This window comes from Pongo abelii, chromosome 19, assembly GCF_028885655.2.
Source record: "Pongo abelii isolate AG06213 chromosome 19, NHGRI_mPonAbe1-v2.0_pri, whole genome shotgun sequence".
NCBI classification, from domain to species: domain Eukaryota; kingdom Metazoa; phylum Chordata; class Mammalia; order Primates; family Hominidae; genus Pongo; species Pongo abelii.
Window position 1 is genome coordinate 77068775 of NC_072004.2, and position 15377 is coordinate 77084151.

The 15377-nt window shown below is 45.2% G+C and overlaps 1 long non-coding RNA gene across 10 annotated transcripts in view; it reads right to left on the bottom strand.

The window, feature by feature from the left end:
* Positions 1-10381, bottom strand: part of LOC112129587 (uncharacterized) — a 121982-nt gene extending 111601 nt beyond the window's left edge. For 3 of the 10 annotated variants that reach the window (XR_008515642.2, XR_008515640.2, XR_008515641.2), the window contains exon 1: positions 9893-10380. This is a non-coding gene — a long non-coding RNA (uncharacterized LOC112129587). Of the gene's footprint in view, positions 1-9892 lie in introns of all 10 variants that reach the window. The other 7 variants (XR_010138334.1, XR_010138338.1, XR_002911944.3 and 4 more) reach the window with 6 other exon arrangements.
* Between the last annotated feature and the right edge of the window lie 4996 nt (positions 10382-15377).

A 15377-nucleotide genomic window follows, 5' to 3' on the forward strand; every position in this document is an offset into this window, starting at 1 on the left:
CTGCAGTGAGCCTTGTGCACAGTGAGATTGCGCCACTGCACTCCAGCCTGGGCAGCACAGCAAGACCTTGTCAAAAAAAAAAAAAAAAAAACCCAGAAGAGTGAAGGATCAGAAAAATACAATGTATTGGGACATGGTCTCCCTCCCATCCCTACCCCAGCCCCACATATTCCATAGGGAGAACTTGCCTCTGGCTATCTCTAGAAGAACAGGAGAATGTTAATACTAAATTGAATAGAAAAACATCTTTTTTCTCACTTTAAAAATATAGTTTATTGGAAAAGAGTATGGTGTTTGGAATCAGTGAACACCAAGTTCCAAATCCTACTCACACTTCCCAGAATACATACCATGGCAATGCCAAAATATGACCATGCTTGTTAATATTTAGGCCAAGGTATTAAATGTTTATAACATAACACAAATACTTGTAATCTAAATTTGAATGAATGTCTTCAATTTTCAGTAAAATAAGACCCTATTCAAGCCCCACCATTAATATATACTCATTCATAAACATACTGAGTACCTAATGAATGTTAAACACTGTAGAATCTCTAAGGAAAGAATACTCGGTCACTTTATAGGCTATGTGGTAGTCAAGAAAAATCCTTTCTACTCATTGATACGTTAAATGATCAAAAAATCCAAAGCTAAAAAATGATCAGAGAACAATGAAAAAATTTTAGTGGCTTTATGCTTCCAATTCCATTTTCTTCTGGCCTCTTTTCTGAAGCTTGCCTAAATCATCCCAGGAATGCTAAAATTGGGTGTTATTTATGGCATAACCAAAATGAAATAACAAAGTAAGTACCCCAAATAAAACTAGGAGAAAAAATCCAGGGAACCAAGCAGGCAGTAAGGATCTAAAGTTCTATACTTGGAACCTCTACCCTGAATGTTAAATAATAGATGTTTTTTAAACAGCTGACTGCCAAGTGTGGTGGCATGTGCCTGTAACCCTAGCTACTTGGGAGGCTGAGGTGGAGAGACTACTTGAGCCTGGGAGTTCTAGACTAGTCTGGACAAATAGCAAGACCCCGTCTCACGGGTGGGGTAGCGGGGAGAAGGCAACCAAGCTGGGTGTGCCATGTGCCTCTAGTCCCAGCTACTTGGGAAGCTGAGGCAGGAGGAGTGCTTGAAACCACAGGCCATTTTACTCCGGCCTAGGCAACATAGGAAGACCCTATCTCTAAAACAAACAAACATAAACAAAAAGGCCAGGCATGGTGGCTCACACCTGTAATCCCAGCACTTGAGGAGGCCGATTTGGGAGGATCACTTGAGATCAGGAGTTCGAGACCAGCCTGGCCAACATGATAAAATTTTTGTATTTTTAGTCTCTACCAGAAACAAAAATTAGCTGAGTGTGGTGGTGGGTGCCTGTAATCCTAGCTACTTGGGAGGCTGAGGCATAAGAATCATTTGAACCTGGGAAGCGGAGGTTGCAGTGAGCTGAGATCACACCACTGCACACCAGCCTGGGCAACAGAGGGAGACTCCATCTCAAGAAAACAAACAAAAAAAAAACAGTTATACCTTTAATTATTATCTTCGTTCAGTAATTAGGCAATTAGAATTTATGATTGCTAAATGAATGTTCAAAGTTCAACCAAAATTAGTTCCAGATGAAGCCAAGAACACATCTCAACTCATTCAATAAAGCCATTATTACTCTGATGCCAAAACCAGACACAGATATCACAAGACAACTACAGACCAATGTATCTTATGAATACAGATGTAAAAGTCCTCAACAAAGCAAAATGACTCCAGCAACATATAAAAAGGCTTATACACCATTGCTAAGTATGACTTAATCCCAGGGATTCAAGGTTGGCTTAACTTCTGAAAATCAATTAATGTAATACACGGTATTAATAAAGAATACAAACCACATGATCATTTGAATAGATGCAAAAAAAGCACTTGACAAAATCCAACATGCTTTCATGATAAAAATACTCAACAAAGTAGGAACTGAAGAAAACATCTTCAACCTAATAAAGAATACCTATAGGGGAAAAAAAGAATACCTACAAAAACCCCATAGCTAAAATCATACTTAATGGAGAAAGCCTGAATGCTTTCTCCCTCAGGTCAAGAACAAAACAAGGATATCCACTCTTACCACTCTGTTCAACACTGCACTGAAGGTTCTGGCCAGGGCAAATCGGCAAGAAAAAGAAATAAAAATCACTCAGGCTTAAAAAAAAAGAAGTAAAACTACTTTTATTTGCAGATGATATAATCTTGTATATAGAAAATCCAAAGAAAATCCCACAAATAAACTATTAGAGCCAATAAACACATCCAACACAGTTACAGGATACAAGCTCAATATATAAGTAGTAGTCGTATTTCTATACACAAGCAATAAGCAATCTGAACATGAAAAGTTTTTAAAAATTCCACTTACAATAGTATCCAAAAAAAGAAACCACATAGAAAGCCAGACACGATGGCTCACACCTGTAATCCCAGCACTTTGGGAGGCCAAGGCAGGCGGATCACTTGAGGTCAAGAGTTCGAGACTAGCCTAGCCAACATAGTGAAACTCTGTCTCTACTAAAATACAAAAATTAGCTAGGTGTGGTGGCGGGTGCCTGTAATCCCAGCTACTCAGGAGGTTGAGGCAGCAGAATCGCTTGAACCTGGGAGCAGAGGTTGCAGTGAGCCGAGATCACACCACTGCACTGTAGCCTGGATGACAGAATGAGACTCCATCTCAAAACAAAAAAAGAATAATCAGAAATAAATTTAACAAAAGCAGTGACAATCTTATACTCTGAAATATATAAAAATTGCCAAAAGAAGTTAAAGAAATCCTAACTAAACGGAAAGTCCAGGTGTGATGGCTCACACCTGTAATCCCAGCACTTTGGTAGACTGAAGTGGGTAGACTGCTTGAGCCCAGAAGTTCAAGACCAGACTAGGCAACACGGCAAGACCTCGTCTCTACAAAAGATACAAAAATGAGCTAGGTGTGGTGGCATGCACCTGTAGTCCTAGCTGCTCGGGGGGCTGAGGAGGGAAGATCACTTGAACCTACTTAAGGCTGCAGTGAGCTGTGATTGCACTACTGTACTTCACTCCAGCCTGGATGAAAGAGCAAAACTGTGTCTCCAAAAACAAAAACAAAAAAAAAAAGGAAAGACATCCTATGTTCATGGATGAGAATGGATCAGAAGATGTAACACTGTTAAAATGGCAATATTCCCTAAATTGATCTACAGAACCAATGGGATCCCAGTATACCCAAAAGAATCTTGAAAAGGAAAAACAAAGTTGGAGGACTCACACTTCCTGATTTGAAAACATAATTCAAAGCTACGGAAATCAAGACAGTGTGATAGTGGTATAAGGATAAACATGCAGATCAATGGAATATAATTGTGGGTTCAGAAATAAACCCTTACACTGACAGTCAATTGATTTTTTGACAAGAATGCCAAGACAATTCAGTGGAGGAAAGAATGGTCTTTTTAAGCCAAGTGCTGTGGCTGACACATATAATCCCAGCACTTTGGGAGGCTGAAGCAGGAGGACTGCTTGAGGCCAGGAGTTCGAGACTAGCCTGGGCAACAAAGCAAGACCCCATCTCTACAAGAAACACACAATGGTCTTTTCAACAAACCATGCTGGGACAACTGAATATTCACATGCAGTAGAATGAAGTTCGACCACTATATCTCACACCATACACAAAAATTAATTCTAATTAAATTTAAACATGGATTATAGACCTAAATGTAACAGCTAAAACAATAAAATTCCTAGAAGAAAACAAAAGCTAATCTTCATTTCATTTGGTGGCTTGACATCAAAACCACTTGCAACAAAGGAAAAAACAAGTAAATTGGACTTCATCAAAATTATAACATTTTGTACATTAAAGGACACCATCAAGAAATTGAAAACACAACCCATAGATGGGAGAAAATATTTGTAAATCATGTATCTCACAAGGGATTTGTATCTAGTATATTTAAAGAACTCTTACAACTCAACAATAAAAAGAGAATCCAATTTTAAAATGGGCAAAGGCTGAGCACGGTGGCTCACACCAGAAAGAGAGGATCACTTGAGGCAAGGATTTTGAGACCTGCCAGAGCAATACAGCAAGACCCTGTCTCTATAAAATAAATTTAAAATAAAACAACAACAATTAGCCAGGCATGGTGGCACACACCTGTAGTTCTAGCTACTCATGAGCCTGAGGCAGAAGGAACCCTTGAGTCCAAGAGTTTGAGATTATAGAAACTATGATTGGGCCGGGCGCGGTGGCTCACGCCTATAATCCTAGCACTTTGGGAGGCCAAGGCGGGTGGATCATGAGGTCAGGAGTTCAAGACCAGCCTGGCCAAGATGGTAAAACCCCGTCTCTACTGAAAATACAAAAATTAGCCGGGCATGGTGGCGGGTGCCTGTAATCCCAGCTACTTGGGAGGCTGAGGCAGAGAATCACTTGAACCCAGGAGGCAGAGATTGCAGTGAGCCAAGATAGTGCCACTGAACTCCAGCCTGGGTGACAGAGCAAGGTCCCATCTCAAAAAAAAGAAAAAGAAAAAGAAAAAGAAAACTACGATTGGCCACTGCACTCTAGCCAGAGTGACAGAGCAAGACCTCGCCTAAAAAACAATAGATGTATAAAAATAAAATTAAAATGTGCAGAGAATTTAAATAGACATTTCTCCAAAGAAGATATATGAATAAGCAATGAAATTATTCATTTCATTAATAATAAGCACATGAAAGTATCTCATCAAGTTGAGCACAGGGGATAAGGCCTGTAATCCCAACACTTTGGGAGGCCAAGGCGGGGGCACTGCTTGAGCCCAGGAGTTTGAGACCAGCCTGGACAACATGGCAAAACCCCATCTCTACAAAAAATACAGAAAGGCCAGGAACAGTGGCTCATGCCTTTAATCCCAGCACTTTGGGAGGCTGAGGCAGGCTGATCACGTGAAGTCAGGAGTTTGAGACCAGCCTGGCCAAAATGCTGAAACCCCATCTCTTCTAAAACTACAAAAATCAGCCAAGGGCCTGTAGACCCAGCTACTTGGGAGGCTGAGGGAGGAGAATCTCTTGAACCCAGGAGGCAGAGGCTACAGAGTGAGCTGAAGTCACGCCACTGCACTCCAGTCTGTGTGACAGAGTGAGACTCCGTCTCAAAATATAAATAAATAAATAAATAACCAGCTGGGTGTGGTGGTACACACTTCTAGTCTCAGCTACTTGGGAGGCTGAGGTGAGAGGATCACTTGAGCCCAGTAGGTCATAGCTGCAGTAAGCTGTGATCGTGCCACTGCACTACAGTCTGGGCTACAGAGCAACACTTTGTCAAAATGAAAAAAAAGAAAAAGGAAAGAAGGAAGGGAAGGAGGGAGGGAGAGGAGGGAAAGAGGGAGCGAAGTGAGGGAGGGAAGGAGGGAGTGAAGGGAGGGAGGGAGGGAGATATCTTATAATTAGTCATCAGGAAAATTCAATTCAAAACCACAGTGATATACCACTTGACATCCACTAGGATGCTATAATCAAAAAATAAAAAAAGATAGACAATTACAAAGTGTTGGCAAGACTGTGGAGAAACTGGCACCTTCATATGCTGCTAGAAATACAAAATCGTCCAGCTGCTTTGGAAAATAGTTTTGGTGGTTACTTAAAAAATTAGAATTACCATATCACCCAGCAATTCTAGTCTTAGGAATATACCCAAGAGAACTGAAAACAGGTATCCAAACAAAAACTTACACAAGAATGTTTAGGGCCAGCTGTGGTGGCTCACACCTGTACTCCCAGCACTTCCAGAGGCTAAGGAGAGAGGATTGCTTGAGCCCAGGAGTTCAAGACCAGGCTGGGCAACATAAGCAGATCACATCTCTATAAAAAAAAAAAAAAAAAAAAATAGCAGCGAACAGTGGCTCACACCTGTAATCCCAACACTTTGGGAGGCTGAAGTGGGAGGATTACTTGAGCTCTGGAATTTGAGACCAGCCTGGGCAATATAATAAGACTCAATTTCTACAAAAAAATTTTAAAAGTAGCTGGGCATGGTGGCGCATGCTTTTACTCCTAGCTACTTGGGAGGCTGAGGTGGGAGGATCACTTGAGCCCAGGAGGTTGAGGCTGCAGTGAGCCATGATTGCACCACTGCATTCCAGCCTGGGTGACAGAGCAAGACCCTGTCTCAAAAATAAAAATAAAAATAAAAAAAGCAAATGTGCCATACAAAGCACAGATATGGATGGACTTTTAAATATTTTACTAAGAGCAATAGATCAAAACAGGTGCTCAACCAAAATTTTTATTTTTATTTTTTTAGAGACAGGGTCTCACTGTCACCCAGGCTGCTGGAGGGCAGTGGTGTGATCAGAGCTCACTGTAACCTCAAACTCTTAGGCTCAATCAAGTGATCCTCTTGCCTCAGCCTCCTGAGTAATGAGGACTATAGGCATGTGCCACCATCCTCAGCTAATTGTTTTTATTCTTTGTAGAGACAGGGGTCTCACTCTGTTGCCCAGGCTGGTCTAGAACTGCTGGCCTGAAGCAATCCTCCTGCCTTGGCCTCCTAAAACTCTGGGATTACAGGTGTGATCCACCATGCCCAGCCTCAACCAAAAATCTTAAATTTCTAACAAGCATGGAAAGGGGGAAGTGGGGATAAAAAACTTTCCTCAAAACAGAAGAATAGTGCAAATGAGGAAAAACAATAAAAGACCATAAAGTGGTCAGGGGCACTAAGACCTATGCAGGCAAAACAACAATTAAAACCTTACAAGAGGCCAGGTGCGGTAGCTTACCCCTGTAATCCCAGCACTTTGGGAAACCAAGGTGGATGGATCACCTGAGGTCAGGAGTTCAAGACCAGCCTGGCCAACATGGTAAAACCTTGACTCTACTAAAAATACAAAAATTACCAGGTGTGGTGGCACACGCCTGTAGTCCCAGCTACTCAGGAGGCTGAGGAAGGAGAATCACTTGAACCCGGAGGCGGAGGGTGCTGGGAGCCAAGATCCCACGACTGCACTCCAGCCTGGGCAACAGAGCAAGACTCTGTCTCAAAAAAAAAAAAAAAAAAAAAAAAGCTTCCAAGAAAATTATGCAAGCCGGGCGCAGTAGCTCACGCCTGTAATCCCAGAACTTTGGAAGGCCGAGGGGAGGCAGATCATTTGAAGTTAGGAGTTCAAGACTAGCCTGGCCAACATGGTGAAATTCTATCTCTACTAAAAAAAAAAACAACTTACAAAAATTAGCCAGGCGTAGTGGTGCATGCCTGCACTCACAGCTGCTTCGGAGGCTGAGGCAGGAGAATCACTTGAACCTGGGAGGCAGAGGTTGCAGTGAGCTGAGATTGCACCACTGCACTCCAGCCTGGTGACAGAGCAAGACTCCGTCTCAAAAAAAAGAAAAAAAAGAAAATGCAAAGTGACCCCAGAGACAGTTTAAATATATAAAAAGCTAGATGCCAAATAAAACTGGATGGGTCACTTGATAAACAGGATATAAACAGTGGATAAAAAGCAAGATAGCCAATATATATAATTCTTATTTGCTTCAATATTTACTGGGGAAGATAGAGGGGAAAAAGCTATCTAAATTACTCTTTAAAACATACTCTTTAAATAAATTACTCTTTAAAACATACAAATCACTAATAGTGAATAAAATTCAGCATTAAATACACTAAATTCCTCAAACTGATATGTCAGATGTCAGGCAGTCATGAAGACCCAAAATAGTCTCTATGGGTTTTTTTTGTTTGTTTGCTTTTTGAGACAGTCTCGCTCTGTTGCCCAGGCTGGAGTGCAGTGGCACCATCTCGGCTCACTGCAAGCCCTGTTGCCCGGGTTCGAGAGATTCTCCCACCTCAGCCTCCCAAGTAGCTGGGATTACAGGCGTGCGCTACCACATCCGGCTAATTTTTGTATTTTTAGTAGAGATGGAGTTTCACTGTGTTGCCCAGGCTGGTCTCAAACTCCTGACCTCAAGTGATCCACCCACCTCGGCCTCCCAAAGTGCTGGGATTTCAGGTGTGAGCCACCACGATCGGCCCCTTCTCTGTGTTTTCAAGGCATTTAAGTATAAATTATTAAACTGCAGGGCAGAACATATTAGCTGGCGGTCATACGAGTGACCTTCTCTAAATCCCAGGAGGATAGAATCCACTTTTCCTTTATCAACATTTTCCTTGCTCAACTTCTGGCATATTAGGTACTCAACAAATATGTGCTGAACAAAAATGAACAAAACAATGCTGTCATCAAAGTAACTCCCATCCACTCAAGAAGGCTGCAACTTCAAACTGCCCAAACTAGCAAATCTCTAATAAAGATGGGCTCAGAAGACATATCAGCATGAATAACCTTCTGAGGAAAAGACAACATGGATTCTAAAAGTGGGAATCACTCCACACCAGTTCACCCAAATTCTCTGAGAAAATAAATATGTGAATATAATTTATGTGAGTTTTCACAAAACTCTTGATAAGATTCTAAGTAAAGATTTTTTTTTTCTTTTTTTTTTTTGAGGCTGAGTCTCGCTCTGTCACCCAGGCTGGAGTGCAGTGGCGCGATCTCGGCTCACTGCAAGCTCCGCCTCCCGGGTTCACGCCATTCTCCTGCCTCAGCCTCCCGAGTAGCTGGGACTACAGGCGCCCGCCACCACGCCCCGCTAATTTTGTTTTTTGTATTTTTAGTAGAGACGGGGTTTCACCGTGTTAGCCAGGTTGGTCTCGATCTCCTGATCTCGTGATCCGCCTGCCTCAGCCTCCCAAACCGCTGGGATTACACGCGTGAGCCACCGCACCCGGCCCTAAAGATTATTTTTTTAAAGACCTGAGTGGCCACAGAATGAGAACATTTACTGTAGACTGGACATAATTGAGACACAGATAATTACGGGTAGATGCTGAGGTACTTCCCCAAATGAAGAAGTATAAACAGAAGATTGATAATTTGTTAGAAATGCTCCTCAGAAACTGCACAGGGTGAGAGGAGAAAGGGTTAAGGGAAGGCAAATACTAATGTTTTTAGGAACAAAAGAGGAAATAAGTCTGCAGAGGAAACCAAGAGTATGAGCCGGGCTCGGTGACTCACGGCTGTAATCCTAGCACTTTGGGAGGCCAAGGCGGGCGGATCACGTGAGGTCAGGAGTTCGAGACCAGCCTGGCCAACATGATGAAAGCCCGTCTCTACTATAAGTACAAAAATTAGCCACGTGTGGTGGCAGGTGCCTGTAATCCCAGCTACTGGGGAAGCTGAGGCAGGAGAATCGCTTGAACCCAGGAGGCGGAGGTTGCAGTAAGCCGAGATCGCGCCACTGCACTCCAAGAACAAGACTCCCGTCTCAAAGAAAAAGTTTCAAAGATAAAACAAAAATCTTGTTAAGGATAAATACATGAGACGCTAAAGAAATAATCTACTTTAATTCATGCTATCAATTTTCATTTCCTATGTGTAGGTGTTGAGGGTCTAGTACCCATGATAAATGACATACACCTGTTCTGGGCTGAATTTTGTTCCCTAAAAGAGATATGTAGTACTCCAGGGGGCTGGGCACAGTGGCGCATGCCTGTAATCCTGGCACTTTGGGAGGCCAAGGCCACAGGATCGCTTGAGCTCAGGAGTTCAAGATCAGCCCGGGCAACATGGCAAGACCCCGTCTCTACTAAAAATACACAAAAATAGCCAGCTGTGGTAGTGCGCACCTGTAGTCCCAGCTACTCGGGAAGCTGAGGTGGGAGGATTGCTTGAGCCCGGGGGTGAGGGGGCTGGAGGTTGAAGTGATCCAAGTGCCACCGCACTCCAGCCCGGATGACAGAGGAAGACCCTGTCTCAAAAAAAAAAAAAAAAAAAAAAAAAAGATACGTAGTACTCCTAACATTCAGTACCTCAGAATGGGATCTTAGAGACGGGATCTTCAGGCCAGGTGGCTTCCCTTCCTCTCTGCGTCGGTCCGTCCCACCTCGGCTCGGCCTGGCGACCCTAACTCCGCTCCGCGCCCCCGGCCGCGGCCCCGGCCCGCCTCCTGGGCAGCCAGGCCCCTCGGCCCCTCGGCCGGCAGCCCGCGGCCCAGGTCTGCAAGTGGGAGCTGGGCTGGGGTCCCCGTGCCCCACACACGCGTCTCCTCTCCCCCAGCCCTGCAGCTTTCAGGGCCCTCGGCGGCGCCCGCTCCCCGGGCCCCTCGGCCCCCCGCCTCTCAGCCGGGCGCTCCCTCGAGCTCGCCGGGTCCGGGCCGCCTCCTCTGCCTCACCATCACTCTGCCCACTCGTGCTCCCACCCCCAGGGGCACCAGAGCCAACGGCGGCTCCCCCAGCCCCGGACCTTCCTGCGCGGCTCAACCAAGCCTAGAAGTGGGGGCGGGGAATCTTCCGCCCTCCTCTGGCGCTCATTGGCCCTTCAGGGGCACATCGTGAGCGTCATCGGCTGAGCGATGGTGTCCGTCAGAGAGATGGAACGGGACAGAAAGGGGAGAGGGATGCTGGTGCCTTGGCATCTCTGTCTCTGTGTATCTGTCTGTCTCTGTCTCTATCTCGGCCCTTGGAAACGAGAGGCTTTTGGCTGAGAGGACTAGAAGGGGGCCTGAGGTGAGAGGAATAGGAATAGGAATCCCGGCAAAGCGTTACGCCAGTCGGCTACTCTGAACCCCCTACCTAAGTCCCCTTTAGGTTCTCTTCTCCATCACCCCCAACCTCTGCCCCTCACCCCTCCAGGTTCCTTCATCCAGGAAGCGACGTGATGAAAACTCCAGGCCGGAAGGCCATAGGGAGAGATGTTATATATGTATATAAAATACACACACACACACACACACACACACACACACACACACACAAAGTATTAGCTGTGAGTTGTTAATAGATGCTCTTCATTTAGGTTGAGGAAGTTTCTTTCTGTTCCTAATTTGTTGAGTATACATCTTTTATTTTATTCATTTAAAATGTTATTTCAAGAAGAAATTTGGGCCGGGCACGGTGGCTCACACCTGTAATCCTAGCACTTTGGGAGGCCAAGGCAGGTGGATCACCTAAGGTTAGGAGTTTAAGACCAGCCTGACCAACATGGTGAAACCCTGTCTCTACTAAAAATACAAAAACTAGCACGGTGTGGTGGTGCATGCCTGTAATTCCAGCTACTGAGGAGCCTGAGAGAGAAGACTCACTTGAACCCAGGAGGCGGAGGTTGCAGTGAACTGAGATCACACCATTGCACTCCAATCTGGGCAACAAGAGCCAAACTCCATCTCAAAAGAAAAAAAAAATTAAAAAGCAAAAAATAAAAGAAGGGATTTGACCAGGTGCAGTGGCTCACGCCACTAATCCCAACGCTTTGGGAGTCCAAGGCGGGCAGATCACTTGAGATCTGGAGTTCGAGATCAGCCTGACCAACGTGGTGAAACTCTGTCTCTACTAAAAAGATACAAAAATTGCCCAGGCATGATGGCTCATGCATTTAATCCCAGCACTTTGGGAGGCCGAGCGGGTTGATCATTTGAAGTCAGGGGTTCGAGACCAGCCTGGGAACATCATGAAACTCCATATCTACTAAAATACAAAAATCACCCGGGTGCAATGGTGCACGCCTGTAATCTCAGCTACTTGGGAGGCTTGGGCAGGAGAATCACTGGAACCGGGAGGTGGAGGTTGCAGTGAGCCAAGATCGTGCCACTGCCCTCCAGCCTAGGCGACAAGGCAAGACTCAGTCTCAAAAAAACCAAACAAACGAAAATTAGCCCGGCGTGGTGGTACGCGCCTGTAGTCCCAGCTACTTAGGAGGCAGAGGAAGGAGAATTGCTTGAACCGGGGAGGTGGAGGTTGCAGTGAGCCAAGATCATGCCACTGCACTCCAGCCAGGGTGACAGGGCAAGACTTTGTCTCCAAAAAAAAAAAAAAAAGGGATTTATGGGAAGTAATTAAGGTCACATAAGGTCATAAAACTGGGCCCTGATTTAATAGAATTAGTATATTTATGAGAAGAGGCCCCAGAGAGGTCTCTAGCTTTCCCTCTGCCATGTGAGGCCACTTCAAGAAGGCAAGCCAGGTAATAAAGCCCACACTGAGTTAGGAGGTGGAACTGGACTCCAGAGGTGGGGCTTGGACACCAGACCAAATTGATGACTAGCTGAAACAGGGACAGGGTGAAAGCAGCTTTCCATAAGAAACGCTCACCAGTGCACCATGTCAGCTTACAATTTCCATGGCGGCACCCAGAGTTACCACTTCTTTCTTTCTTGCTTTCTTTCTTTCTTGCTTTCTTTTTCTTTCTTTTTTTTTTTTTGAGATGGAGTCTCACTCTGTCACCCAGGCTGGAGTACAGTGGCGCGATCTTGGCTCCCTGCAAGCTCTGCCCCCCCAGGTTCAAGTGATTCTCCTGCCTCAGCCTCCCGAGTAGCTGGGATTACAGGCGCCTGCCACTGCGCCAGGCTAATTTTTGTATTTTTAGTAGAGACAGTGTTTCACCATCTTGGCCGGGCTGGTGTTGAACTTTTGATGTCGTGGCCCACCTACTTCAGCCTCCCAAAGTGCCGGGATTACAGGTGTGAGCCACCACGCCCAGCCTACCACCCCTTTCAATGGCAACAACTCGACAACCCAGAAGTTACCACCCTTTGTCTAGAAACATCTGTATAGTCCGCCCCTCAATTTGCATATAATTAAAGGGCGATGTAAATATGACTGCAGAACTGCCCTGAGCTGCTGCTCTGGTCACACTACCTATAGGGTAGCCCTGCTCTGCAAGGAGCAGTCCCTCTGCTGTTGCTGTAGGTCACCGCTTCAATAAAAGTTGGCATCTAGGCCAGGTGCAGGGTCTCATGCCTATAATCCTAGCACCCTGGGAGGCTGAGGCGGGTGGATCACTTGAGGCCAGGAGTTTGAGAGCAGCCTGGCCAACATGGCGAAACCCCGTCTTCTACTAAAAATATAAAAATTTAGCTGGGTGTGGTAGTGTGCCCCTGTACTCCCAGCTACTCACGAGGTTGAGTGGGGTGAATTACTTGAACCTCGGAGATAGATTCTGCAGTGAGCCACTGCACTCCAGCCTGGGTGACAGAGTGAGACCCTGTCTCAAAAAAACAAAAAAAAAGTTGGCCTCTAACATCTTCGGTTTGCCCTTTAATTCTTTCCTGGGTGAACCCAAGAACCTTCTCAGGCTAAGCCCCAACCAGAAACTTAACCCTTTGGAAACTTTGATCTTGGACTTTCTAGCCTCTAGAACCATGAGAAAATGATCTGTATTATTAGGCTACCCAGTCTATGGTATTTTGTTGTAGCCTGAGGCGACTAAAACATTGAGCCTGTATCACTCAAATTTTGCTACCTGCTTGGCCCTTTGATGGCATTTTAGTTTGTGACTCTCGGCTTAAGTGATCATGAAGCCAAAATTGTTTAGGAAGGAAGCAAAATCAAGATAGATTAAAAAAGAAAAAAAAAAAAAAGGCTGGCACAGTGGGTCATGCCTGTAATCGCAGCACTTTGGGAGGCCAAGGTGGGCAGATCACCTGAGGTCAGGAGCTGGAGACCAGCCTGGCCAAGATGGTGAAACCACATCTCTACTAAAACTTAAAACTACAAAAATTAGCCAGGCATGGTGGTGGGCACCTGTAATCCCAGCTATTTGGGAGGGCGAGGCAGGAGAATCACTTGAACCTGGGAGGTGGAGGTTGCAGTAAGCCGAGATCACACCACTGCACTCCAGCCTGGGTGACAGAGCAAGACTCTGTCTCAAGAAATAAAATAATTTAAAATAAAAGAGGTAAGCATGCTGTCTCACACCCGTAATACCACACCTTGGGAGAAAGAGGCGGCAGGATTGCTTGAGCCCAGGGATTTGAGACTAGCGTAGGTAACATGGCAAGATGCCATCTCAATAAAAAAAGATATATATTTTAAAAAGAATAATAGGATCTTGCCTCTGAAGATGAAAGAACAGAGGAAATTGGAGTAAGGAAGAAAAGTTGAAAGGGGCTAAGGTTATAGGTCAGAGAGTTGAAGCCTGGGAGCTAGGATTTCAGTCATGGAGCTGGTCCAGGATCTGGGAAGCTCCTTTCCATGGTCATGGGTGGAGGCCGCTATAGACGAGAAGGTTACTGGAGTTGAAGAGAGTGAGGGAAGATGCAGCATAGATGTTAATGGTAGCTAGGATGATGGAAAGGAAGATACAAACCTAGGTGCTCAAACCATAAATTAACATGGAGGAATGGATGGAAAGTTGGGAGATGATGGAGTTGAGGTGGACAATGGGGTCTCGTAGCTCAATGACATGGGCCTCAAAAGAAAAAGATTGTATATAAGATTGGAGGAGCGCAAATGTGGGAGCAGCGTGGGAGCTATGAGAACTCCACCCTCCTTTTTTCAGCGTTGTATCCACCCAAACCTCCTAATTTGGTGATCCTCTTCCCTAGAAAATAGTGTCCCCTAATGCAAGGACAACTTTTATTCTTTTTTGTGAATTTTTAACTGCATTGCTAATCACAAAGTCTTTATCTAACAATATGTTCATCATTTCTTTTTCTTTTTTTTTTTTTAGAGATGGAGTCTCGCTCTGTCGCCCAGGCTGGAGTGCAGTGGCACAATCTCGGCTCACTGCAAGCTCTGCCTCCCGGGTTCACGCCATTCTCCTGCCTCAGCCTCCTGAGTAGCTGGGACTACAGGCGCCCGCCACCACGCCCGGCTAATTTTTTGTATTTTTAGTAGAGGCGGGGTTTCACTGTGTTAGCCAGGATGGTCTCGATCTCCTGACCTCATGATCCGCCCGCCTCTGCCTCCCAAAGTGCTGGGATTACAGACGTGAGCCACCGCGCCTGGCCGTTCATCATTTCTTTTGTTGTTTTTTGTTTTGTTTTGTTTTTTTGTTTTTTTGGAGATGGAGTTTCACTCTTGTTGCCCAGGCTGGAGTGCAGTGGCGCGATCTTGGCTCACTGCAAGCTCCACCTCCCAGGTTCACGCCATTCTCCTGCCTCAGCCTCCTGAGTAGCTGGGACTACAGGTGCCCGCCACCACGCCCTAAAAATTTTTTGTATTTTTAGTAGAGACGGGGTTTCACCGTGTTAGCCAGGATGGTCTCGATCTCCTGACCTCGTGACCTGCCCACCTCGGCCTCCCAAAGTGCTGGGATTACAGGCGTGAGCCACCGCACCGGGCCAGGGAGAGCTACTTCTAATCAAACACACTAATATTTCTGCAGTGAAGTGTGTGAATGTCCACATTATGTGCAATAAATAAGGATCATTTATAGTGTGATGTCACTTCATGGATCAGATTTTGCCACCAAAATGAGTTATGAAAACCTAGCAGTTTTCAGTTTTCAGTACTCTTTAGATTTCAGGATTAAGGATAAAAGATTGTTCACTCTCCTTAATCTACAAGTGAGATTCTC